General features: G+C 42.8%; 1 protein-coding gene across 13 annotated transcripts in view; it reads right to left on the reverse strand.

Annotated features, from left to right (window-relative positions):
- gapvd1 (GTPase activating protein and VPS9 domains 1) overlaps positions 1-16,317 on the reverse strand; it is a 114,907-nt gene extending 98,590 nt beyond the window's left edge. For 12 of the 13 annotated variants that reach the window (XM_078426281.1, XM_078426279.1, XM_078426276.1 and 9 more), the window contains exon 1: positions 16,213-16,317. The gene's annotated coding sequence lies outside the window, so the exon portion shown is untranslated. Of the gene's footprint in view, positions 1-13,425; positions 13,456-16,212 lie in introns of those variants that run through there. The other variant, XM_078426269.1, reaches the window with a different exon arrangement.
- Between the last annotated feature and the right edge of the window lie 9,233 nt (positions 16,318-25,550).

A 25,550-nucleotide genomic window follows, 5' to 3' on the forward strand; every position in this document is an offset into this window, starting at 1 on the left:
TGTGGAATCAAGGAATTTGGGGAGAAGGCAGGCGCGTGTTACTGATTGTGGATGATCAGCCATGATCACAATGAATGGCGGTGCTGGCTTGAAGGGCCGAAGGGCCAAATGGCCTCCTCCTGCACCTATTTTCTATGTTTCTGTGATTCTGTTTTGACAAATAATATTGAGTCATGACAAAAAACCAAAGTTACAAAGTTTACAAATCCAAGATAATTCCCTGCAAACCAATATCAAATCAACTCAAGAAATTGAATCAGTTCATATTTATTTTCATTCAAACCAATCTTAAAGAAATTGGATTATTTGGAAAAAGAAAAACATTGAATCAATCAGACTTTCACCCTTGCGCACATTTTGACAAAGATTTTGGGAATGCTTTGCCCATTTGCCCAATATTGACTTGAACCCTCGAAGTCTCAAAGGGAGACAACTTTTCTTGTTCAGAGCGACTAAGCCTTGACAAAGTGCTATTCGCCCGCAAATAGTTTTTGAATCTTTAGAGAAATATTCTAATTCTAAAGGTTACACATCTCATTTCAGATCTGAACTGGAACTGTGACTAAAATTATGAACAAAGTTTGATTTGGAATACTTTTAATGAGGACAAAATACAATAATTCCTATTCAGAGACCTGCTTCACTGCAAATGTGTGTCTGGTAACATACAAAAAACTGATTACACAAGGTTGGAAAAGTAAAACACAAAATATAGTACAATGGAAATGGGGTGGTAATATTTGGAGTTTATTTCTCGAAAGATTCATAAAATATTTGCTGCTTCTTAAAAACGAATAAATGCTTGTAATTTTCATCTGTGTGCTTTACTTGCATTATTTTTGCCAGAACCTAATGAATGAACAAATGCGATTCAGTCAGCACAAAATAAACGACAGAATATTTTTTCCTCCATTCCTCTAGCCGTGGGTATGTAAAGAACAAAGCACCCTCTGTATGTGGATTTTTTGTTTGCATAAAATCCAAGGATCACATACTGATTCCAGCTTCCTCAGATCTACAGATTTTTTTTTCAAACTCAACAAATGGATGCTTCTTTTTTTAAGCAATCACCTGTATCTATACACAAAGATCTAAATGACAATTTCAGTTCATAAGTGTAGTTCACATGCAGTTTTGATCAACACCACTCGAATGGCCATAATCAAACAAAAATTTAAAGGAAATGAAAATCTAATGATCATATTATACCTGCATTTTACATAATTACTTCTACAAATGCCAGTATCCAGAAGCAAGTAGTTCAATAGTTTGAGGTTTTAGACTAAAATTCCTCTGAATTAAGAGGAACTGTGGCATAGTGGTTGTGTTGCCAAAACAGTAATCCACTAAACCTGTGAACTAGACTACAGATCTGGTGATATGAATTCAAATCCTATTTAACAAAATATAACCAAATTCAATCACATTTCAGCTTAGTTACTTAAGTAAATCTAGAATGAAAATCTAATGACATTGATAATAGCAAAAAAACATTGGATTGCTGAAGAACAATAAAGACGCTGGAGATCTGACATAAAAAGAAAAGATGCAAGAAATACTCTGCAGATTGTGCAGTATTTATGGACGGTAAACAGTGGACATTTCAATCCAGGTTTCACCATCTGCAGTCTTTTCTGTCTCCTTAATTGAGTTTTAGTTTAGTTTAGAGAAACAAGCCTTTAGGGCACACCGAGTCCACGCCGACCAGCGATCCCCGCACACTAACACTATCCTACTCACACTCGAGACAATTTACAATTATACCAAGCCAATTACCTACAAACCTGTTCGTCTTTTGAGTGTGGGATGAAACCGGAGATCCATGGAGAAAACCCACGCAGGTCATGGAAAGAACGAACAAACTCTTTATAGACAGCACCTGCAGTCTGGATTAAACCCGGGTCTCTGGCACTGTAAAGCAGCAACTCTACCTCTGCTCTGCTTAATATTTCAAGCCATGCCTTTCCACCGGTACCAGGAAAGGTTAGAAAATGAGCATGTTTTAAAGTCACTGGGAAGCAGGAGGGGTGGATACAACAAAAATGCCTGTGATTGTATGGTCAAGAGAAAGTGCATGACACTGACAGTGTTGGTGGCTGAGAGAGAGAGGGTGGCTAAGGCTTGTTAATTGCAGCTGATCTGTAGGAGGTGCAAGTAGAAGGAGATGAATAAGAACAAAGAGAAAAAAACATAAACAATGCTGACAATGCTAGAACTGAGAAGAGCGCATTAATTGCTGAAAAACTGAAGTAAATCTACACTGAAAGTGCCCATCAGATCAGGGAACGTCTTTAGGGAGAGAAAATCTTATATAAATTATAGATTGACAACCTTAGATGAAGATTGACAATCTTATAGAGGTGGAAAAAATCATGAGAGGAGTAGATCAGGTAGATGCAGTCTCATGCCCAGAATAGGTGAATCGAGGCCCAGAGGACATAGGTTTAGGGGAAGGGGAAAAGATTTAATAGGAATCTGGTGACTTTTTCACACAAAGGGTTGTGGGTGTATAGAACAGATGGAGGTAGTTGAAGCGATTTATTCACAAAATGCTGGAGTAACTCAGCAGGTCAGGCAGCATCTCGGGAGAGAAGGAATGGGTGACGTTTCGGGTCGAGACCCTTCTTCAGACTGATGTCGGGGGTGGGACAAAGGAAGGATATAGGTGGAGACAGGAAGATAGAGGGAGATCTGGGAAGGAGGAGGGGAAGGGAGGGACAGAGGAGCTATCTGAAGTTGGAGAAGTCGACGTTCATACCACCGGGCCGCAAACTGCCCAGGCGAAATATGAGGTGCTGCTCCTCCAATTTCCGGCGGGCCTCACTATGGCACTGGAGGAGGCCCATGACAGAGAGGTCAGACTGGGAATGGGAGGGGGAGTTAAAGTGCTGGGCCACCGGGAGATCAGTTGCATTAATGCGGACCGAGCGCAGGTGTTCAGTGAAGCGATCGCCGAGCCTGCGCTTGGTTTCGCCGATATAAATAAGTTGACATCTAGAGCAGCGGATGCAATAGATGAGGTTGGAGGAGGTGCAGGTGAACCTCTGTCTCACCTGGAAAGACTGTTTGGGTCCTTTGATGGAGTTGAGGGAGGAGGTAAAGGGACAGGTGTTGCATCTCGTGCGGTTGCAAGGGAAAGTGCCCGGGGTTAGGGTGGTTTGGGTAGGAAGGGACGAGTGGACCAGGGAGTTGCGGAGGGAACGGTCTCTGCGGAACGCAGAGAGGGGAGGGGATGGGAAGATATGGCCAGTGGTGGGGTCCTGTTGTAGGTGACGGAAATGTTGGTGGATGATATGTTGGATCCGCTGGCTGGTGGGGTGGAAGGTGAGAACGAGGGGGATCCTGTCCTTGTTGCGAGTGGGGGGAGGGGGAGCAAGAGCGGAGCTGTGGGATGTAGAAGAGACCCTAGTGAGTGCCTCATCTATAATGGAGGAGGGGAAGCCCCGTTTTCTGAAAAACGAGGACATCTCGGAAGCCCTAGTCTGAAACACCTCATCCCGGGCGCAGATGCGGCGTAAACGGAGGAATTGGGAGTAGGGGATAGACTTTTTGCAGGGGACCGGGTGGGAAGAAGTGTAGTCCAGATAGCTGTGCGAGTCGGTGGGCTTGTAGTAAATGTCCGTCACTAGTTTTTCTCCTGTGATGGAGATGGTGAGGTCCAGAAACGGGAGGGAGATGTCAGAGATAGTCCAGGTATATTTAAGGGCAGGATGGAAATTGGAGGTGAAGTGTATGAAGTCAGTGAGTTCTGCATGGGTGCAAGAGGTAGCACCAATGCAGTCGTCGATGTAGCGGAGGTAGAGTTCGGGGATGGGGCCAGTGTACGTCTGGAACAGGGATTGTTCGACGTACCCGACAAAGAGGCAGGCGTAGCTAGGGCCCATGCGAGTGCCCATAGCTACGCCTCTGGTTTGGAGGAAGTGGGAGGAGTCAAAGGAGAAGTTGTTGAGGGTAAGAACCAGCTCTGCTAGGCGGAGGAGTGTGTTGGTCGATGGGGATTGGCTGGTTCTACGGTCGAGGAAGAAACGGAGGGCTTCGAGACCATCCTTGTGGGGGATGGAAGTGTAGAGTGACTGGACATCCATGGTGAAAATGAGGGAGTGGGGGCCTGGGAACCGGAAGTTATCCAGGAGATGGAGAGCGTGTGAGGTGTCTTGGACGTAGGTGGGGAGGGATTTAACCAGGGGGGATAGGATGGAGTCGAGGTAGGTAGAGATAAGTTCGGTGGGGCATGAGCAGGCAGAGACAATGGGTCTGCCGGGACAGTTGTGTTTGTGGATTTTGGGTAGGAGGTAGAATCGGGCCGTGCGGGGCTGGGGAACTATGAGATTGGAGGCACTGAGGGGTAGATCGCCGGAGTTGGTGAGGTCGGTGATGGTGCTGCTGATGAAGGTCTGGTGTTTATCGGTGGGGTCATGGTCCAGGGATAGGTAGGAAGAGGTGTCTGATAGTTGTCGTCTGGCCTCGGTGCGGTAGAGGTCAGCACGCCAGACTACCACAGCCCCTCCCTTGTCAGCGGGTTTAATTATTAAGTCCGGGTTGTTGCGGAGTGAGTGGAGGGCTGCACGTTCAGGAGGGGAGAGGTTGGAGTTAGTCAGGGGAGTTGAGGTAGTTGAAGCTGTGACTATCTCAATGTTTAAGAAACAGCTAGACAGGTACATGGATAGGATTGGTTTGGATGGATATGGGCCAAATGCGGGCAAGGTGGGACTAGTGTAGCTGGGGCATGTTGGCTGGTGTGGGAAAGTTGGGCCGAAGGGCCTGTGTCCATGCTGTATCACTCTATGACTCAGTGACTCTACGAGATGGCCAGTACTGGCACAAACTGGATGACTGGTTAACCTCCATTTTGAAGGACTGCAATATGCCAGGATGGGTAATGAGATGCAGTTCTTTAATTTTATATGATAAAAATCTACCTCGTTTATTCTGCTTTATGGATAGCGAAATCAGCAAATTTACCCTATTTGGCCAGATTTGCTTTGAGAAACCAGGCAACTAGTCAACTGAAAACTGCACTCTGAAATTGCCAGCACAACTTTCAGTTCAACAGCAATTAGGATTGAGCATAAATGCTGGTTTTGCCAGCAATTCCCACACTCCATAAATGAATAAAAAGTTAATACAAGTTTACAATAAAACTGTTTTTGCACAGAGCCTTTCTACACAAACTTGATCAGACCAGAAGTTATCAAGGCAGCTGTTAAATACACTATCTCAAAAAGGCACTTCTTACATTTTGTTTTACGAAACCCGTTTAAAATCTCATGTACTCCTACTCATTCCTTTACACCAGCATCCACATTTTTGCAATCATAGAGATATTTTCTGAATCCATCTTTATTTTGTAATATAAGCAACTGCCACAATGTACACAACAAAAGCTTGAGTTAACTTTGACAAATCTGAATTCAGGAAAAGTATCACTAATGTTCTTTATCATAGATATTGGTTTGTCACATTTAGAGATACAGTGAAAAACTTTATTTTGTGCTATCTGGCAAATTATATCATACCTGAGCACATCATTTAATGCAAAAGAGAAAATAAGCTGAGCAGAATACACTGTGACAGCGAGAAAGTGCAGGTTTTAAAGAAGTGCAAGGGCCGCAACAAGGTAGATTGGAAGATTGGCAATTCATCCCTAGCATAGAAGAGGTCTGTTCAAGAGTCTGATAACACTTTTGTTGAGGTGCATTGCCTTCCTACTTTAGCAGCATTTTAATCTCTGACTCAGAAGAGTCTTCAAGTCTCAGTCCAGGCACAAGAACTGGCGTTTTATATTTCTGTAGGGATCATTTTATCTTTATGAGACATTAAATAAAACCCTGATCTCCTGGATTGGATGACAAAGATCTGACTGCACCTTTTTAATGAGGAGCAAAGAAATTTTCTTTTGGCTCACTGGTCATCAGCAGTTGAGGCATTGAGTGTAGAAGTTCGGAGGTTGCAGTTGTACAAGACATTAATAAGTATTGTGTTCAGTTTTGGACACCCTGCTCGAAGAAAGATGCCATTAAACTGGAAAGAGTGCAGATAAAATTTGTGGGGATGCTGCCAGGACTCAAGATCTGAGCCACAGAGAGAGGTGGATTTCATTCTTTGGAGCACAGGGGTGCATAAAATCATGAAAGGAAAAAAGCTTTTTCCAAAAATAGTAGGGGATTCAAGAACTAGAGGGCATGGGATTAGAGGGGAAGGAACCCGAGGGCCAGCTTTCCAACATACAGGGTGCTATGTATATGGAACGAGCTGGCAGAGATAGTGGTTCAGACAGATACTATAACATTTAAAAGACATTTGGACAGGTGCATGAATAGAAAAGATTCAAAGGGATATGGGACAAACGCAGGCAAATCATTAGCGTAGATGGGCCTCTTGGTGGACATGGACAAGCTGGGCCAAAGGGTCTGTTTCCATACAACTTTCTGACTGCATGGTCACTATTCAAAAAACATCATGAAACAACTTTATTGAACATTAAATACTCTAATTTTAGGTAATTAACCTCAATAGTCCTCTCCTTTTCCCATTGCTCCACCTAGACACACATCCATTTCTCCCCTCCCCTTCCACCAATATTCCTTATCTCGCACCCTTTGTCTTTTCATCTTTGGCCTAGGTCCAACCATCTGCTTATAACCCCTCCGCCTATAACTCAAAGATAGGCACAAAATGCTGGCGTAATTCAGCAATTCAGGCAACATCTCTGGAGAAAAGGAAGAGGTGATGTTTCAAGTCGAGACCCTTCATCAGACAGAGTCGGAGAGGGGGACACCAGAGGTATTGGAAGCTCCTCCTATTCAGCTCTCTCGCCAATCCCCAAGACCCACTCCCCACTACAATCAGTATGAAGGAGGGAGAATATAGACAGATAGCATATTGGGTCAAGAATGCAACACATATGCAACTTATGGTGAATCAACTCATAGAAATAGATCTATCGGCTAAACATGTCCATGCCAACCCAAATGGCATTCAGTCCCAACCCAAAACACCACCTATCTATGTTTTTCAGAGATGCTGCCTGACCCGCTGAGTTACCCCAGCACCTTTTTGTAAACCAGCATCTGCAGATCCTCGTTTCTCAACTTTAATTGATTATCAAACTTTACAGTGTATAAAACATGATTTTTATGATTTCCTGTATTTGACTAATAGCTTTGAATTGAACCTTTGCAAGTCATAATTTGCATGAACCAAAGACAAGCTACTTATGATTTAAGTTCCTTTTGTCAAAAGCCCATTTTGAACAAATATAAAACAAACAGCGTACTATTCCAGCAAATGCACAAGATCAGACAATAATCCCTCCTCAGAGTCCTGCCTCAGAAATTATGGTCACATCACTGAGATGAAAATGGAATGACAAAGAGGTTAAAAAATACTGTCGGTTTAAATAACTGCACAAAATTAAAATGTTGAAGTTTTACAATTTACTCCAATACCGCACAGGTGAGCAAAGGAGCTCCAGGTAGACTTTAGATTATAGATACAGCATGGGACCAGGGGGAGCAGCCCCGTCAGCCCACTGAATCCACACCGACCATCAATCATCTATTCACACTAGTTCCATGTCACCCCACTGTCTCATACACTCCCTACACATCAGGTTAATTGGCCTCTGTAAACAATGCCTAAAAACCTGCACATCTTTGGGATGTGCGAGAACACCAGAGCACCTGGAAGACACCAGAGCACCTGGAAGACACCCATATGGTCACAGGGAGAAGGCGCAAGTGCCATGTGATACCTTATAGCACTTGCTTGAAAAGAACAGTACTTCATCCTCCCAATTACCCTGCATCCGAGAAAGGAAACATCATCTTATAGTGAAGAAATGTGAAGAAACTCAAAATTCTGGCCTCGTACAATGGAGATTAAAAAATATAAAATACATTGCAAGTGTTATGTTTGGTGAAAACACCAGTCTTTTAAAGGTGTTAACTTGAATGCTACTTCACTTTTCTTACTAACTCACCAGCACATTAGATTGGAATGCTGTTGGAAAATTATTAGATACAATGAAAAGAGGAAGCTTATGTGCCATGATCAGCGGGCAGTGATGTCAATCACATTCTCAGTTCTCTAGCTGTGTTTCAGAACATCCTCAGGGTTAACCAGAGATTGTTCATACCGTGCCCTTCATAATGTTTGGGACAAAGACCCATCATTTATTTATTTGCCTCTGTACTCCACAATTTGGGATTTGTAATAGAAAGAAATCACATGTGGTTAAAGTGCACATTATCAGATTTTAATAAAGGCTATTTTTATACATTTTGGTTTCACAATGTAGAAATTACAGCAGTATTTATATATAGTCCCCCCATTTTAAGACACCATAATGTTTGGGACACAGCAATGTCATGTAGTATCATGAAAGTAGTTATGTTTCGTATTTTGTTGCATATCCTTTGCATGCAATGACTGCTTGGTCTGCGATTCATGGACATCACCAGTTGCTGGGTGTCTTCTCTGGTGAAGCTCTGCAAGGCCTGTATTCCATCTTTAGCTTATGCTTGTTTTGGGGTCTAGTTCCCTTCAGTTTTCCCTTCAGCATATAAAAGGCATGCTCAATTGGGTTCAGAACAGGTGATTGACTTTTCCACTCAAGAATTGACCATTTTTTAGCTTTGAAAAACTCCTTTATTGCTTTAACAGTATGTTTGGAATCATTGTCTTGCTGTAGAATGAATTGCCGGCCAATGAGTTTTGAGGCATTTGTTTGAACTTGAGCAGATAGGATGTGTCTATATACTTCAGAATTCATTCTGCTACTACCATCAGCAGATGTATCATCAATGAAGATAAGTGAGCCAGTACCTTCAGCAGCCATACATGCCCAGGCCATAACACCCCACCACCGTGTTTCACAGATGAGGTGGTATGCTTTGGATCTTGGGAAGTTCCTTCTCTCCTCCATACTTTGCTCTTGCCATCACTCTGATACAAGTTAATCTTCATCTCATCTGTCCACAAGACCTTTTTTCCAGAACTGTGGTTGCTCTTTTAAGTACTTCTTGGCAAACTGTAACCTGGCCATCCTATTTTTGCAGCTAACCAGTGGTTTGCATCTTGCAGTGTAGCCTCTGTATTTCTGTTCAGGAAGTCTTCTGCGGACAGTGGGCATTGACAAATCCACACCTGACCTCTGAAGACTGTTTCTGATCTGTCGGACAGGTGTTTGGGGATTTTTCTTTTTATCAAGAGAATTTTTCTGTCCTCAGCTGTGGAGGTCTTCCTTGGACTGCCAGTCCCTTTGCAATTTCATAAACTCACCAGTGCTCTCTTTCTTCTTAATGATGTTCCAAACAGTTGATTTTGGTAAGCCTAAGGTTTGACTGATATCTCTAACAGCTTTATTCTTGTTTCTCAGTCTCATAACGAGTTCTTTGACTTTCATTGGCACAACTTTGGTCCTCATGTTGATAAACAGCAATAAAAGTTTCCAGAGGTGATGGAAAGACTGGAGGAAAGACTGGGCACTGAGAGCTCTCTTATACCTGCATTTAGGAGGCAATTAAACACACCTGAACAATTACAAACGCCTGTGAAGCCATGTGTCCCAAACATTATGGTGCCCTGAAATGGGGGGACTATGTATAAACACAGCTGTAATTTCTACATGGTGAAACCAAAATTTATAAAAATGGCCTTTAATAAAATCTGACAACGTGCACTTTTTCTATTACAAATCTCAAATTGTGGAGTACAGAAGCAAATAAATAAATGATGGGTCTTTGTCCCAAACATTATGGAGGGCACTGTATTACAGGCCAAGAGGGAAGAAAAGTACAAGCAAGTCACTGGAGCAAAACTGCCCCAAAAAACAATAAGACTATTCATTCACTCTTGACTTTCTTCACCTGTAAAGCTCATTCCACCTATAAGCCACACAGAATTAATCATATCATGTATTTTGCCATACATAATATTGAGACAAGTAAAGATGGTGTCGTGTTGCTCTTCCCAATCCAAAAGATAAAATCAAAACCATTAAAGATATGTCACCTCTTACAGCCAATGTCTCTAAGGTCCCCTCCAGCAGCTTGAGTGGACACAAAATATTGCACCCTATTCAGCAGTTAGAAATCCTCCTCATGTATTGGTCCCGAGTCATTCTTCAACAATAATCCAAAACTAATTCCCTGCCATTATTATTCTTATTCTGTGAGTGGCTACACTCTAAATACATTGACTGTCACTTTTATCTGCCTAATATTCATAGAGTCATACAGCACGAAACAGGCCCTTTGGTCCGATTAACACACAACAGCCCCTTTTGCTCAATTTGTCCATGCCTACCAAGATGTCCCATCTAGGCTTGTTCAACCTGCCTGCATTTGGCCCGTATCCCTCTGAATCTTTCCTATCCATGTACCTGCCTAAATGTTTTTTAAATGCTGTAATAGTACCTGCCTCAACTACCTCCTCTGGCAGCTCGCTACATCATCCTCGAGTGGAAAAAGTTGACCCTCAGATTCCAATGATATGTTTCCCCTCTCACATTAATCTTATGTCCTCTAGATTTTAATTCCACTACCCTGAGGAAATTTTCTGTGCCTTCACCCAATCTACTCCCCTCATGATTTTATACCCAACTATAACATTACCACTCAGATTCCTGCGCTTCAATCATTAAAATATCCTCTCCTTGACTTAATTCCATAATAGTGATTGAGGAATCACCAAGATTCCAATATTATTTTCATTGCCCCTTTCAAGACTTGGGACATCCTAAAATGCTTTACAGTTGATAAAATAATTTTGAAGCACAAAGAAATAAGCAAAAGAAATCTATGGAAGTATGATCTGTGTACCTGGACAGCTGTTGACTAATTTTATTTTAATATACAGAATTTACAGAATTCACCATGCCATGGTGGCGCAGTGGTAGAGTTACTGCCTTACAGCGCCAGAGATACGGGTTCGATCCTGACTATGGGTGGTGCCTGTATGGAGTTTGTCCATTCTCCCCGTAACCACGTGAGATTTCCCTGAGATCTTCGGTTTCCTCCCCCACTACAAAGACGTACAGGTTTATAAGTTAATCGGCTTGGTATAAATGAAAATTGTCCCGAGTGTGTGTAGGATAGTGTTAATGTGCAAGGATCAGGTGGGCTGAAGGGCCTGTTTCCACGCTGTATCGCTAAATTAAACTAAACAGAAATACGAAATGGGACTAGTATGACTAAACTGGTGCAAATACTCCACCACCTCCTTTCCCCTAACTTCATCTCCATCAATCAAAATTTGTTTGTAATCCCTTCTCCCCATGAACGTATCTAGTTTTATTTAAAATCCATCTATGCGAACCACCTCAAGAGCTCATTCTCATTCAGCACACTCATTAAGACATAATGCATACTGATTATATCAATTATGAAACAGACTTGCATAAAATATTTTAAATTATGCCTGTTTTCCACATTTTGAAAATTAATGCAATGTATTTACATTCCACTGTTAATAAACAAGATTTAGATTTGTTAAGGTTTTTGATGTGTTAAATAATTTGATATCAAAGATATTCATAAGTACTGGCTGGATACAATGAAAGCTGTTAACGTTTGTCCATAAATGTTGCTTCCAATTCTTAGACTGACCTGAAAAATGTATCCCAAGTTTTCTTTAAGTTACTGAAGAATCTTTTAATCACTTAGTTGAAAGATGTCGGCCTGATGTTGACCAAAACTGTAAAGAATGGATTCCTGACTTGATCTGCTAACTTTTACATACAAGACATTTTACGTGCTTCAAATGTACGGAGTTGTAAGGCTGCGAACTCATACCCAATCAATAAAAATCCCACAATAATTCCAATGAGTTAGTCCTTGTTATGTCTGAAGTCACTTTGAAAAAATATATAACTTTTTGATTAGTTTTGTTTCGTACTTTCTACTCTGTTGAATAATGCCATCAGTGTTTTATATTACCAGACTGCAATTTTGATGCTTTGCCAAGTCAGTCATGTGCATCAGAATACTCAAACAATAACTGGACATAGAATCAACATGCGTCAGCCATGACTAAAGGGTTGGAACATTTACCCGAGTTAAGTCTGACAAGTTACGGTCCAAAGAGACAAGCACCAAAAATCTACGGCAACCATGGATTTCGCTTCCTGCACTTTGAGGCATCTTTTCTCAGCCCTGCATTAATTCTCCCCTTTGTTATGCTTAAAAAAAAATCTACAACAATTTGGAGATCAAAATTTATTGCTAGATTCTAGGCAATATTTACCTCTCAATCAAATGAACCTACAAAAAGTAAAAATAAGAGTATCATAGAAAGAGACAAAGTCAAGGTTGTGGGGAAGACTCGGAAGATTGGACATGCTTTCTGCTCTTAAAACAGATTCTAAAAATATCATTTCTCCAAATTGACAAAAGCTGATATAGATCAAATTCTTAAGAAAAATTGGATTTAGCAAGAAATAGAAAATTCAATGCCAGATGATCAAAATGTATACATTAAAAAACAACACAACCATAAAGTGGTAAATGTAGAGCAATAATGCACAGTACCCCGATGCACTGAGGAGACTCAGGTCCTTTGGAGTGCAGGGGGTCCTTAGGAGGACCTTCTACAACACTGTGGTTGCATTAGCCACTTTCTATAGAGTGGTCTGTTGGAGCAGCAGCATCTCAGCAGCGGAGGGGAAGAGACTCGACATGCTGATCAGGAAGGCCAGCTCCGTCCTGGGTTTCCGACTCGACAGTACAGGCGGTGGGAGAGAGGAGGATGATGGCAAAGTTAACATCGCTGCTGGACAACGACTCCCACCCCATGCAGGACACTGTCACTGCACTGAGTAGCTCCTTCAGTGACCGACTCCTTCACCACAAGTGTGTGAAGGAGAGATATCGGAGGTCCTTCCTTCCCGCTGCTGTGAGACTGCACAACCAACGCTGCTCCCAGCAGACGAGTCAACAGTAACAGTTAAGGAATACACAGTAAATTGATGACAATTTATCCTTGTCTTTATTTTTATTTATAATGAATGATCTCTTGCTATCTACTTTGCTGCTGTAACACTGCAAATTTCCCCAGTGTGGGACAAATAAAGGAATATATATTTGGTTTCATTGTTTCTTCAACCTTAAATTATGTGACACATGTTCACCAATGACAAGTACATTACAACTTTAACAATCGCCCTGCTGTGCAAACCATGCTCTAGTCTAGATTTCAATGTAAAACAGTAAACGGTATTTACTGACATTTATATTCCGATTTGATGTATCCACTATTTACCTAACATCAGAATGTACTGCACAATTTAGAATACTGCACCAAAGGTACATAATGTTCACTTTAACAGAGATCAAAAGATTGATAACATTATGAATCAGTTGGATAAGGTAGTAGAAATAATGTTTCCACTTATGGGCAGTACAGTGGGACAGCTGCTTCAGAGACCTGAGTTTGATTCTGGCCTTGGGTGCTGTCACTTTGGAGTTTGCATGTTCTCCCTGTGGGTTTCCTCCAGGTGCTCTGGTTTCCTCCCAAAGATTGTGGATTTAGTGGCCTCTGTAAATTGCCCTGAGTGCAAAGGGAGAAGATGGGAAAGTGGGATAACATAGAACTGGTGTAAATGGGTGAGCGATGGTCAGAGTAGATAGGATGGGCTGAAGGAATGCATTTCCATGTTCTATCTTTCAATCAATCAATGGAAAATCTTGAGATAAATCAACTCTGGCATATAATTATAATCAACGACTACACGATAATTACTTAGAAATCCATTAGGAAAGGTGGAAAAACACTCCAAAGTTGAATTCACAATCACTTGTGGAGGCCAAGGCCAATAAGCGCAAGTGTACATATACATGTAAAGGTTCACTTGCAGCTCCTCCAACCTCATCTACTATATCCGCTGTTCCAGGTGTGTCGGTGAGACCAAGTGCAGGCTTGGCGATCATTTTGTTGAACACCTGCGCTCGGTCCAACTGGACCTTCATGATCTCCCGGTCACTAAACACTTTAAATCTCCATCCCATTCCCATACTGACCTTTCTGTCCTGGGCCTCCTCCACTGTCAGAGTGAGGCCCAATGCAAATTGGAGGAATTAGCACCTCAGATTTCACTTGGGCAGCTGAAAACCCAGTGATATTGAATTTGGACCTTACTAATTCCAAGTACCCTTGCTTTCCCTCTCTCTTCATCCCTCCCCCATCCTAGTTCTCTGACTAGTTTGACTGTCCTCCTGATTAAATTTTACTCTGCATGCCTCGTTGTCAGCTTCCCCTATCTAACAATGATTTTACATTTTCCTTGATCTTTGTCCCCTTTGATCTCTTGTTTTCACACACCCTTCCATATCACTCGTTTCCCTACTCTCCTGACTCTCAGTCTGAAGCAGGGTCTCGACCCGAAACATCACCCATTCCTTCTATCCAGAGATGCTGCCTGTCCCACTGAGTTAGTCCAGCATTTTGTGTCCATCTTAAGAGAAATAAAAAAGTGGACTGAAAGTCTTCAACTTATATATATTGTAAACACCAGCACAAAGTAGATGAGCCAGACACCCTGCTTCCATGCAGTAACTTTCGGTTAAGATGTGTTTTAGGCAAATGTTCCACAAAGGTGAAGTTTCTATCACAGAGTAGAGAGGAAAACGTAAGCACACAATTGAAGATGGAAACGTGAAGGAAGTAATGAACACGTGTTCTGTTAATTCTGTTCCTTGCCATGACCTTTCTGAATACATTCATTTAATCTAGCACCATTGTAAAGATGGAGTAACGAAGCTTGCAAAATTATGAGGGGGGGGGGGTAACCAGACAGGGGAATTACAACACAGAGACACAAGGAATGCAGTTGCTGGAATCTTGAGCAAAACATAAAGTGCTGGAGGAACCCAGTGGGTCAGGCAGCTTCTGTGGAGAACATGGACAAAGAGCATTCCAGGTCGGGAATACAACATACATGGGACATAGAGCAAAACAACTCAAGGGTCAGAGTTATACGCATAGAAACAGGTCCTTTGGCCCAACATGTCCATGCCAACCAAACTGACATTCAGTCTGAAGAAGCTTCTGGCTTATATGTTCTCAAGCAATGCTGCCTAACCCACTGTGTTACTCCACCATCTTGTCTTTTTTTTGTAAACCAACCAGCATCTGCAGTTCCTGGTTTCCAAATTGGTATTCTGGACTGGTCCCATTTGCTAGCATTTGGGCCATTTCCATCCCAACCCCTTTAAATCCATCAGATTATGTCATCACAACAAAATATTTCTCACAGTGAACAAGTGATACCAAGTACCTAATTTGTCTCTTGCATAAATCAGTGGCAAATGGCTTTCTTGAAAGCACATTCCTCCTTCTGTCTAACATGTTACTTTCAAGTTGTAAACCTGTTGACAACATTCCAATGCCATTTTTAACCTCCAACATGTTTGACTTTCAACTGTCATCTGAAATAACCCAATAAGCCAGTTCATTTTTAGAAACAGGGGATGGATACATTGCTTACCTAGCTGATGACATCCATATCTGTAAGTGAATAAGCAATTCTAATACCTCATAGTTTCTGTAATTTAAGTTAAACAATTTACCAAATTACACCTAGTTATGTAACACTAAACAATTCCCAAATTTAAAAAATGTTCTCAAATTTACACCTAAGATTATTTACATCCTGCATTCTGTTACATACAGTCGAAAATATGAAAAACGCACGAGTTAAATAGATGTACTAGAAAGTATATCAGATGCATACAAAGTATAACATTAGACGCAAGAAAGATAAATTACACACTGTCTTCTATAAAGCAGAGAACATTGCCCATAACACTCAGCCACGTTAAGTGTGAACCGGGAGGGTGTTCAGGCAACGCGAGGTGCCACAGAAACCAAGCCCAGGCACAGGTTGAAAGGAGCAGCAGCAATCAGGCTGCGGATTGCAGCGAGAATGTGCAGCACTGATCCTGAACCCCTCTGGTTCACGGGACTCTGGCCGGAGCCTCGGTGCGAGTGGCGGGGAAGGAGCCGGCGGCATCTGAGGGGGCTCCGCTGGGGCGAGTGCTCCGGGGCCGCTGTGAAGGCGGCCGGGCAGGGCCTGCGCCTGGCAACCGCCGCCCCGCTCTCGGCTAGGCCACAGCCCCGGGCAAGATCCGTCACCGCAGGGGGGGTGCAAACACGCCCGATTCAAACCGCGAACCTCTCTCTTCAAACCCAGAGGAGAGGAGAGGAGAGACTCACCGAGCACGGCCAGGAGGATCCCCGCTTGCTCTCAATCCGACTGCCCCTCGCGTCCGTCCGTCCTCCCTCCCTCCGCTCCCACCTCCAGTCTGCGGCTGTCACGGCCGCCCGCTAGCACGCATGCGCCGCCCACCCACTCCATGCCGGGACTTGTAGTCCATCGATGCCCGCCCGCCCAGTGCACGCTGGGACTTGCAGTTCATTGCTGCCCACCCGCTGTAAGCCGGACATGTCCTGAATTGCCCGCCTGCCCACTGCATGCTGGGACCTGCAGTCTCAATAGCCCGCCCGCCTGCTGCATGCCGGGACTTGTAGTCCTTCATAGTCTGGCGAGTGATGGGTTGATACAGGTGAGGAGGGTTTTGATAGGCTTATGATTGGATAAAGCCAAGAGATAGAGGTGTGAGATAAGGATAGAGGATGCGCAAATTGTGATGCCAGAGCAATGAATATAGGTGGAAGGAGAAATGGGTGTGAGCCCAGGTGGGGAAGAGTAAAGTATGAGAGGGCTGTGAGCTGCTTGGTCATCTAACCTACAAACACCTCCTCAAACCTCATCTACTGCATTCAATGTTGCGATGTGGCCTCCTTTACATCGGAGAGACAAAACGTAGACTCGGCGATGCTTTCACTTGCTCTCGGTCCTCCAAGGCCTGCTGGATCTTCTGGTTGCTTACCATTTTAACTCCCCATTCCCATATTGACCTTTCTGTCCTGGGGCCCCTCCATTCCCAGAGTGTGTCCACGCGTAAACTGGAGGAACAGCATCTCATATTCTGCTTGGCTAGCTTACAACCTAATGGTTGAAGGGGGGTGGGTAGCTCGTGAAGTGGTTTTGGTCACCAGCTGTAGGAAGGGTGTTGTTAAGCTGGAAAGAGTGCAGAGAAGATTTACGAGATTGTTGCTAGATCTTGAGAACCTGAGCTATAGAGAAGTGGGAAGGCTAGGACTTCATTTCTTGGGTCACAGGCTGAGGGCTGATCTTAAATAGGTGTATGATATCATGAGCAGAATAAATAGTGAATGAACAGTATTTTACCCAGAGTAAGGGAATCAAGAACCAGAGGACATGTTTATGATGAGAGAGAAAAGACTTAATAGGAACTCGAAGGGCAACTTTTTCACATAGAGGGTGAATGAGTAGCCAGAGATGGTAGTTGAGGCAGATAATATAACAACAATTAAAAGATATTTGAACAGATACAAGCGAAATATGAGGTGCTGTTCCTCCAATTTGCACTGGGCCTCACTCTGACAATGGAGGAGGCCCAGGACAGAAAGGTCAGTGTGGCAATGGGAGGGGGTGTTAAAGTGTTTTGCAACCAGGCGATCAGGTAGGTTTAGGCAGAGCCTAATTGTATAATATAATTATATTATATATTATTTTATATTACAGCTTATATTGTATAAACGGAGTATAATGTAATTTAAAATCGCAAATTGGAGGAACGGCACCTCATATTTCGCTTGGGCAGCTTAAATCCCAGCGGTATGAATATTGACTTCTCTAATTTCAAGTAGCCCTTGCTTTCCCCCTCTCTCTTTAAATCCCCTTCCGGGTTTTCCGACCAGCCTGACTGTTCCCGATTACATTTTATCTCTGCTTTGTTGTCACCTCCGAGTGAAAATGATCTATTCTACATTTTCCTTGATTCCCATCCCCTTTGATGTCTCGTTCTCACACCTTTTACACTTCCTTATCTCTGTGTCTCCCTCTCCCTTGATTTTCATTCTGAAGAAGGGTCTCGACCCGAAATGTCACCCATTCCTTCTATCCTGAGATGCTGCCTGACGAGTTACTCCAGCATTTTGTTTCTATCTTTAGTGTAAAACCGGCATCTGCAGTTCCTTCTTACACATTGCCCTGCTGTTCTCCAGTCCCTCCTGTGTCCACCATTCACAGATGTTTTTGACTGTGCCTGGGGTCCCATGTGCTGCCCAGTGAAGCATGGACATTAGCACTGCCAAGGAACAGGCACGACAATCCAAATGTGTCTCAATGGCTTTCAATTGAGATTTAGAGAAAGCTGCCAAGGTCAGGGTCAGAAGCAACTCAAAGGAGATGTGTCTGTTTGCAAAATCCCTCCACACCAAATGTCAATGTTGATGTTAATGCATCACACCAGCTCTACCGACTAACGGACCCCACCCTACTCAATAAGAATCTTAATTTTAAAAAGCTGGCAGTATCTGCTTCATTCTCATCATCTAGTCATTAATTCATAGTCTAGTGCACACACTCCATTTTTCTCACTCTGTATACAAAATTTCTTCTGTTTAATTTTACATCCAGATATTCCCAGTCACTGGAAGCTGTCTAATTTTCTTGTGATTAGGTGGTTGGGTGTGGGAAATGGAGATTGGATAAGAAAATAGAAGAACAAAAATAAGTAAACACTGACTCATACCAAGAGTCTACAGTCAATAATTTAGTTTACATTTGAAGTGTAGGGTTTAGGAGGTAAAGGCAGCAAATCTTCTCCAACCTTCTGAGGCCAAGTATTTGTAGTTCAACAGGTTTTTTGCTTCTCATTCAAAAATATTTCCGTCAGTTTGCAAGTTATTAAGTCTGTAAGTGTGGTGGCACATTAATAATCAATTAAAGGCAAACAGAAGGGGGAAGCCCAACTGATTCAAAAGAAAGACACAAAAAGCTGAGGCAACTCAGTGGGTCAGGCAGCATCTCGGGAGAAGATGGATAGGTCATGTTTCAGGTCAGGACACTTCTTCACTTCTTGTTGAAGAAGGGTCCTGACTCAAAACCTCACCTATCCATGTACTCCAGAGATGCTGCCAGACCCACTGAGTTGTTCCAGCATTTTGTGTCTTTCTTTGGTATAACCAACATCTGCACCTCCTTGCTGTTGCACCTAACTGATGCAATCCTATTCCAAGACTGGAAACACTGAGGCAACTTGGATTCATAACTAAGGCTAGCAAACTCTGGACAATGCAGGAAATCCTCCCTTAAGAAGGCAGCTGCTATTATCAAAGACCCACACCACCATGGCCACACTCTCATCTCACTGCAATCATCGGGAAGAAGCTACAAGAGCTATGGGGCGGCAAGGTGGCATAGCGGTAGAGTTGCTCCCTTACAGCCCCAGAGACACAGGTTCGATCCTGACTACGGATGCTTGTCGGTACAAAGTTTGTATGTTCACCCCGTGACCTGCGTGGGTTTTCTCCGAGATTCCCGGTTTCCTCCCACACTCCAAAGACATACAGGTTTGTAGGTTAATTGGCTTTGGTAAAAATTGTAAATTGTCCCGAGTGTGTGCTGGATAGTGTTAGTGTGCGGACCCTAAACTAAACTAAAGCCTTAAAAAAAAAAGTGACCTCCAGGTTTAAGAACAGCTTCTTCCCTTCAAGCAACCCTAACTACAACCCTACCTTAGCATCAAACTGCTGTGGACTTTGTTTAAAGTCACACTATGTTACTTCAGCCTGCACTATTAGGGCGGGTATCTAGCATATCCAATAATTTATTGTATATTTATTTATTATTTCATTGCTTTGATGTGCTTATAACGTTGCACCATGAGAATGTCACTGTTCCAATCCCGGTGCTTACGATAATTAAACATTATTGACATTGAATTTCAAACTTTCACCTTTGGCAATGCTTTGCATTTAGGTTGGGATTGTTAGTAAAGTAGAAGCCCGTGCGATTAGAATAGCATTGCCAGCATAGAGACAAAATCAGATAAGAAACTCATGGTGAGCCGTTATTTTCCTTCTCGATTAGGAAGAAGGTTTATGTGTAAGAAGGAACTGCAGATGTTGGTTTAAACTGAAGATAGACACAAAAAACTGGAGTAACTCAGCGGGACAGGCAGCATCTCTGGAGAGAAGGAATGGGTGACGTTTCGGGTCAAGATCCTTCTTCATACTGGTTAGGGATAAGGGAAATGAGAGATATAGACGGTGATGTGGAGAGATAAAGAACAATGAATGAAAGATATGCAAAAAAGTAACGATGATAAAGGAAACAGGCCATTGTAAGTTGTTTGTCGGGTGGAAATGAGAAGTTAGTGCGACTTGGGTGGGGGAGGGAAAAAAACAGAGGGAATGCCGGGGCTACCTGAAGTGAGAGAAATCAATATTCGTACCACTGGGCTGTAAGCTGCCCAAGCGAAATATGAGATGCTGTTCCTCCAATTTGCGTTTAGCCTCACTCTGACAATGGAGGAGACCGAGGACAGAACGGTCTGTGTAGGAATGGGAAGGAGAATTAAAGTGTCTGAGGAGACACAAAGTGAGGGCCTCATCTATGATGGGAGAGGAGAACCCTCGTTACCTAAAGAATGAGGACATCCCACCACATTTTCCCATCTCCACCCCTTTCCACCTTCCGCAGAGACCGTTCCCTCCGCAACTCCCTGGTTAACTCAACCCTTCCCACCCAAACTACCCCCTCCCCAGGTACCTTCCCCTGCACCTGCAAAAGGTGCAACACCTGTCGCTATACCTCCACCCTCGACTCTGTCCAGGAACCTCGACAGTCCTTTCAGGTTAGGCAGAGGTTCACTTGCACCTCCTCCAACCTCATCTACTGTATCCGTTGTTCAAGATGTGGACTCATACATCAGCGAGACCAAACGCAGACTGGGTGATCGTTTCGCGGAACACCTTTGCTCAGCCCGCCTGAACCAACCTGATCTCCCGGTTGTTGGACACTTTAATTCTCATTCCCCTTCCTACACAGACCTTTCGGTCCTCGGTCTCCTCCATTGTCAGAGTGAGGCTAAACGCAAATCTCATATTTCGCTTGGGCAGTTTACAACCCAGTGGTAGAATATTGATGTCTCCCACTTCAGGTAGCCCCGGCATTCCCTCTCTCTCTATTCCTCCCCCACCTAAGTCTCACAAGCTTCTCATTTTCACCCAACAAACAGCTTACAATGGCCTGTTTACTTTATCATCGTTGTTTTTGCATATCTTTCATTCATTGATCTTTATCTCTCCACATCACCATCTATATCTCTTGTTTCCCTTATCCCTAACCAGTCTGAAGAAGGGAGAAGGCAGAAATGGGGTACTGATCATGGATGATCAGCCATGATCACATTGAATGGCGGTGCTGGCTCTAAGGGCCGAATGGCCTTCTCCTGCACCTATTTTCTATGTATCTATGAAACGTCACCCATCCCTTCTCTCCAGAGATGCTGCCAGTCCCACTGAGTTACTCCAGCTTTTTGCGTCTATCTTAGAAAGAAGGTTTATAGTGGTTTTAGTGTTTGAACAGGGTTGGATGCATGTTAGTAGGTACTATTGCTGCAAAAGATTAACAGCAGTGTATCCTCGAGATAAATATTTATCATTCCAATAAAAGACAAATCCAGCCTGTTTCCTTTTGATTACTCTACATGTCTTTGTGATACTTACTTTAAATGGATTACAGCTTGAAGAACCAATATCAGTGAGTCATAAAACTGGTACTTATAGACTGTTTTACCGCTTTATTCAGACAGTTATAGAACGCAGAACAGTACATCACAGGAACAGGCCTTTCAGACCACAATGTCTATGCTGAACATGATGCCAAGCCAAACTAATCCACTCTGCCTGCGTGTCGTATATATATATATATATCCTTCTATTCCACACATAATCATGTGTGTATATAAGCCTCTTAAATAACACAACTGTTTCTGCTTCCACCACCACCCCTGGCACCAGGCATTCACCATTATCTGTGTAAAAAAGAACCTTGTCCAGCACATCTCACAAGAGCATAGAAAATAGAACATAGAACAGTACGGCACAATAACAGGCTCTTTGGCCCACAATGTCTGTACCAAACATGGTGCCAAGACCCACTCTTATCTGCTTGCACACAATCCATATCCCTCCATCTCTTGCATATCCATGTGCCTAACTAAAGGCTCTTAAATGCCTTTGCCGTATCTGCGTCAATCACCACCCCTGGGAGTGTTCCAAGCACCCACTATCCTTTGTGCAAAAAGCTTGCCCCACACATCTCCCTAAAACCTTGACCCTCTCACAATAAACCTATTTTTCTTTGATTTTTCCATGTTGGGAAAAAGGTTCTGACTGTCTACCCTTTCTATGCCATCATTTTATAATACTTCTCAGGTCTCCCTGCAACCTCTGGTGCTCCAGAGAAATGATCCAAGTCTGTCCAACCTCCCTGTAGCTAATACCTGCTATTACAGGCATCATTCTGTTAAACTCCTCTGCAAACTTTTCAAAGCCTCCACATCATTTCTATAATGGGGCGATCAGAGCTGCATGCAATATTCCAAATGTGGCCCAACCAAAGGCCTATGAAGCTGAATCATGACTTCCTGACTTTTATACTTAACGTCACAACCTATGAAAGCAAGCATACAATATTCCTTCTATTCCATCGAGTGTTTGACAGTTCCACCTTGGGAAAAAGATTTTGCCTATCTACCTTATCTATGCATCTTCTATCCCCTCTGCCATTCCAGAGAAAACTATCCAAGTTTGCCCAACCTCTCCTTATAGCTCATAACCGATAATCCAGACAGGATCCTGTAAAACTTTTTCTGCACCCTATCCAAATCCTCCACATCTCTCCTGTGGTGGGGCAAGCAGAACTGCACACAATACTCCAAACACCATCTCACCAAAGTCTTACAAAGCTGCAAAATGACCCCGTGAATCTTATAATCAATGCCCCAACTGATGAAAGCATTTATACCATACGGTATCGACCTGGACCCCAAGATCCCTTCGTACATCAACGCTGTTAAAGGTCCTGTGGTTAACTGTATACTTTCCCCTTACATTTGACATCCCAAAGTGTAACACAGTTGCCCTGATTAAACTCTATCAGCATTTCTCTGACCATATCTGCAACTGATGTATGTCCTGGTGTACTTTTCACAACCTTCTTCATTATCCACAATTCCAACAATTTTTGTGCGTTTGCAAACTTACTAATAAGCCCATCTACATTTTGTTCAAATCTTTCAGATGTATCACAGACAATAGAAGTTACAGCACTGATCCATGTGGAATTCCACTGGTCACAGACTTCCAGCCAGAATAACATACTTCCACCACTACCCTCGACCTTCTATGAATCTTTGATAAAGCCAGTTTATGTTTGAAGAAGGGTCCTTACCCAAAATGTCACCTATTTTTCTCCAGAGATGCTGCCTGACTCGCTGAGTTACTTCAGCACTTTGTGTCTATCTTCTGAATCCAACCATCTTGTCACCATGGATTCCAAGTTAATATTGTATTTAAGAAAAATACTGCCTCATGTTTGTATCATGTATAAAAAGAAAATCAAAGAGAAAAGAACAGACAGATGCTGATTTACAATAAGAAAAAACATAAAATGTTGCAGTAACTCAGACTGGAGTCTGTATAAGGGTCCTGACCCAAAGCATCACGTATCCACATCTTCTCGAAATGCAGCCTGACCCACTGAGTTACTCCAGTGTTTTGTGTTTTTATTTTGTTAACTAGTATCTGCAGTTCCTTGTGTCTACGGACAGGAAAGAGTCATGCCAAAGAACGTCTTTAAGCAGTTTCATAGAACCCTGGAATTTTCTCCACATGAGTCGTTCAACTCATAATTCCTAGACTGGCCGAGAAACAGTTAAAACAGGCCATCCCACGTCCAGCTCCTAGTCAATAGCCTGTAGAATAAACAACCTGATGTCTACCTGGTAGAGACTTTATTGTAAGTATTCCTTACAAAGCTCTTCACCCAAAGTGTATATTTGCCTATTTTCCTCCACAGGTACAAACATACCTGCCAAATATTTCCTCATGTTAGTTTTTCCTTCCAGAGAATATCAAAGGGACAAAAAGCTTTTAACGGCATTGATGACCTGAAAAATCGTAGACACCAAGAGGTTGATTTTTGGCATCTATACTTACTGGACTCCAACTTGAATTTTCACTCACTTAGTCTTTAAGCAAACGGCAGCATTTTACACTATATCTTGAATGTAGTTATCCAGATATCTAGGACAGCCAAAATGTTGCTTCGGTTGCTGTTTCTAACACTGAATAATTTATTTTTAGTTACATTTGAATTCACCTGAATGTTACTTGTAAACCTCCATTGGTGTAAAGCTAAGGCCAGATGTTATTGTCAAGAGGAAACATTCTGTTCCCTTCTTCTCTCTCTCATCATACTTCACCCAATGAATTTTAATGAAGAACACAGACTTTTTGAGAAGACATTTGGATTGAAAAAAGTGTAGCACACATCATCACAGTTATGTTCATTGGCAAATGTTCTCCACAAGTGATAGAAAAAATGCTGTGGCCTTTGAAGAATAATTCACTTCCAACATCTTTGTATTCCATAAAGGTGATAGGTACAGAGAGGAAAAGGTAAGAACTGAAGCTGGAGATTTAAGAAAAGGATTAAATCCACAAGATGATTTTCTAGTCCCCCATGTGATCTGTAATGAACTTTGCAACACTCCATGGCCCATAATTTCCAAAACACATGAGCTTTATAGAAACAAGTTCCCATTGAAACAATTTTCTTTCGTCATTCAGATTAGATCTCCTTCCGATGTGTGAAGTGCTGAGTGCTAAATTAAAAATGAGCTGAAAGAAATGCCTGTTAAGGGCTTGCTGACTGAATCTTAATTCCACAATGCGATGCTACTTTGCACAGGAACGTGTAGTTGCAGTTCGTCAGCGACTGGCACATTCTAAGGTGTGAGTGTACAGGCGCAGGGACACACAAGCTTGGTGCAGCAAACGCAGTAGCTCTGGTGATTGTGGCAGGGGTGGTGTTAATCACAGTCTACAGTCCTGTTGCCACCAGACACCGAGGGCTTAACAGAGAAATGTTTCACTGATGCAATAATCTAGTGACATTGGCAGATTGTTAGGGAGTGCATTGAATTACTCTGGTCCAGTGAGTAAAGATAGTAATATGTCCCGTATACATAAGGAATAAAGTATATTTTCGGAAAATGAAAAATTAGTGAAGGATACCGACAGACTGCTCCCAAAGAAATGTTGTGACGAAGGTAGGACATCAATTTTGTGAGAGGGTCCCAACCCGAAACATTGCCTGACCCAATAACAGTAGCCTGGATATAGGGTGCAAGTTGAATCAAGAGTTAAAATTGGCATGTCGCAAAGGTAATGCTACAGTGGTTATAGGAGATTTCAACATGCAGGTAGACTGGGAAAATCAGGTTGGTACTGGACCCCAAGAAAGGGAGTTTGTAGCATCTCAGCGGGACAGGCAGCATCTCTAGAGAGAAGGAATGGATGACGTTTCGGGTCGAGTTTGTGGAATGCCTCCGAGATGGATTCTTAGAGAAGCTTGTACTGGAGCCTATCAGGGAGAAGGCAATTCTGGA

The sequence above is a fragment of the Rhinoraja longicauda genome, chromosome 31, assembly GCF_053455715.1.
Source record: "Rhinoraja longicauda isolate Sanriku21f chromosome 31, sRhiLon1.1, whole genome shotgun sequence".
Taxonomy (NCBI): domain Eukaryota; kingdom Metazoa; phylum Chordata; class Chondrichthyes; order Rajiformes; family Arhynchobatidae; genus Rhinoraja; species Rhinoraja longicauda.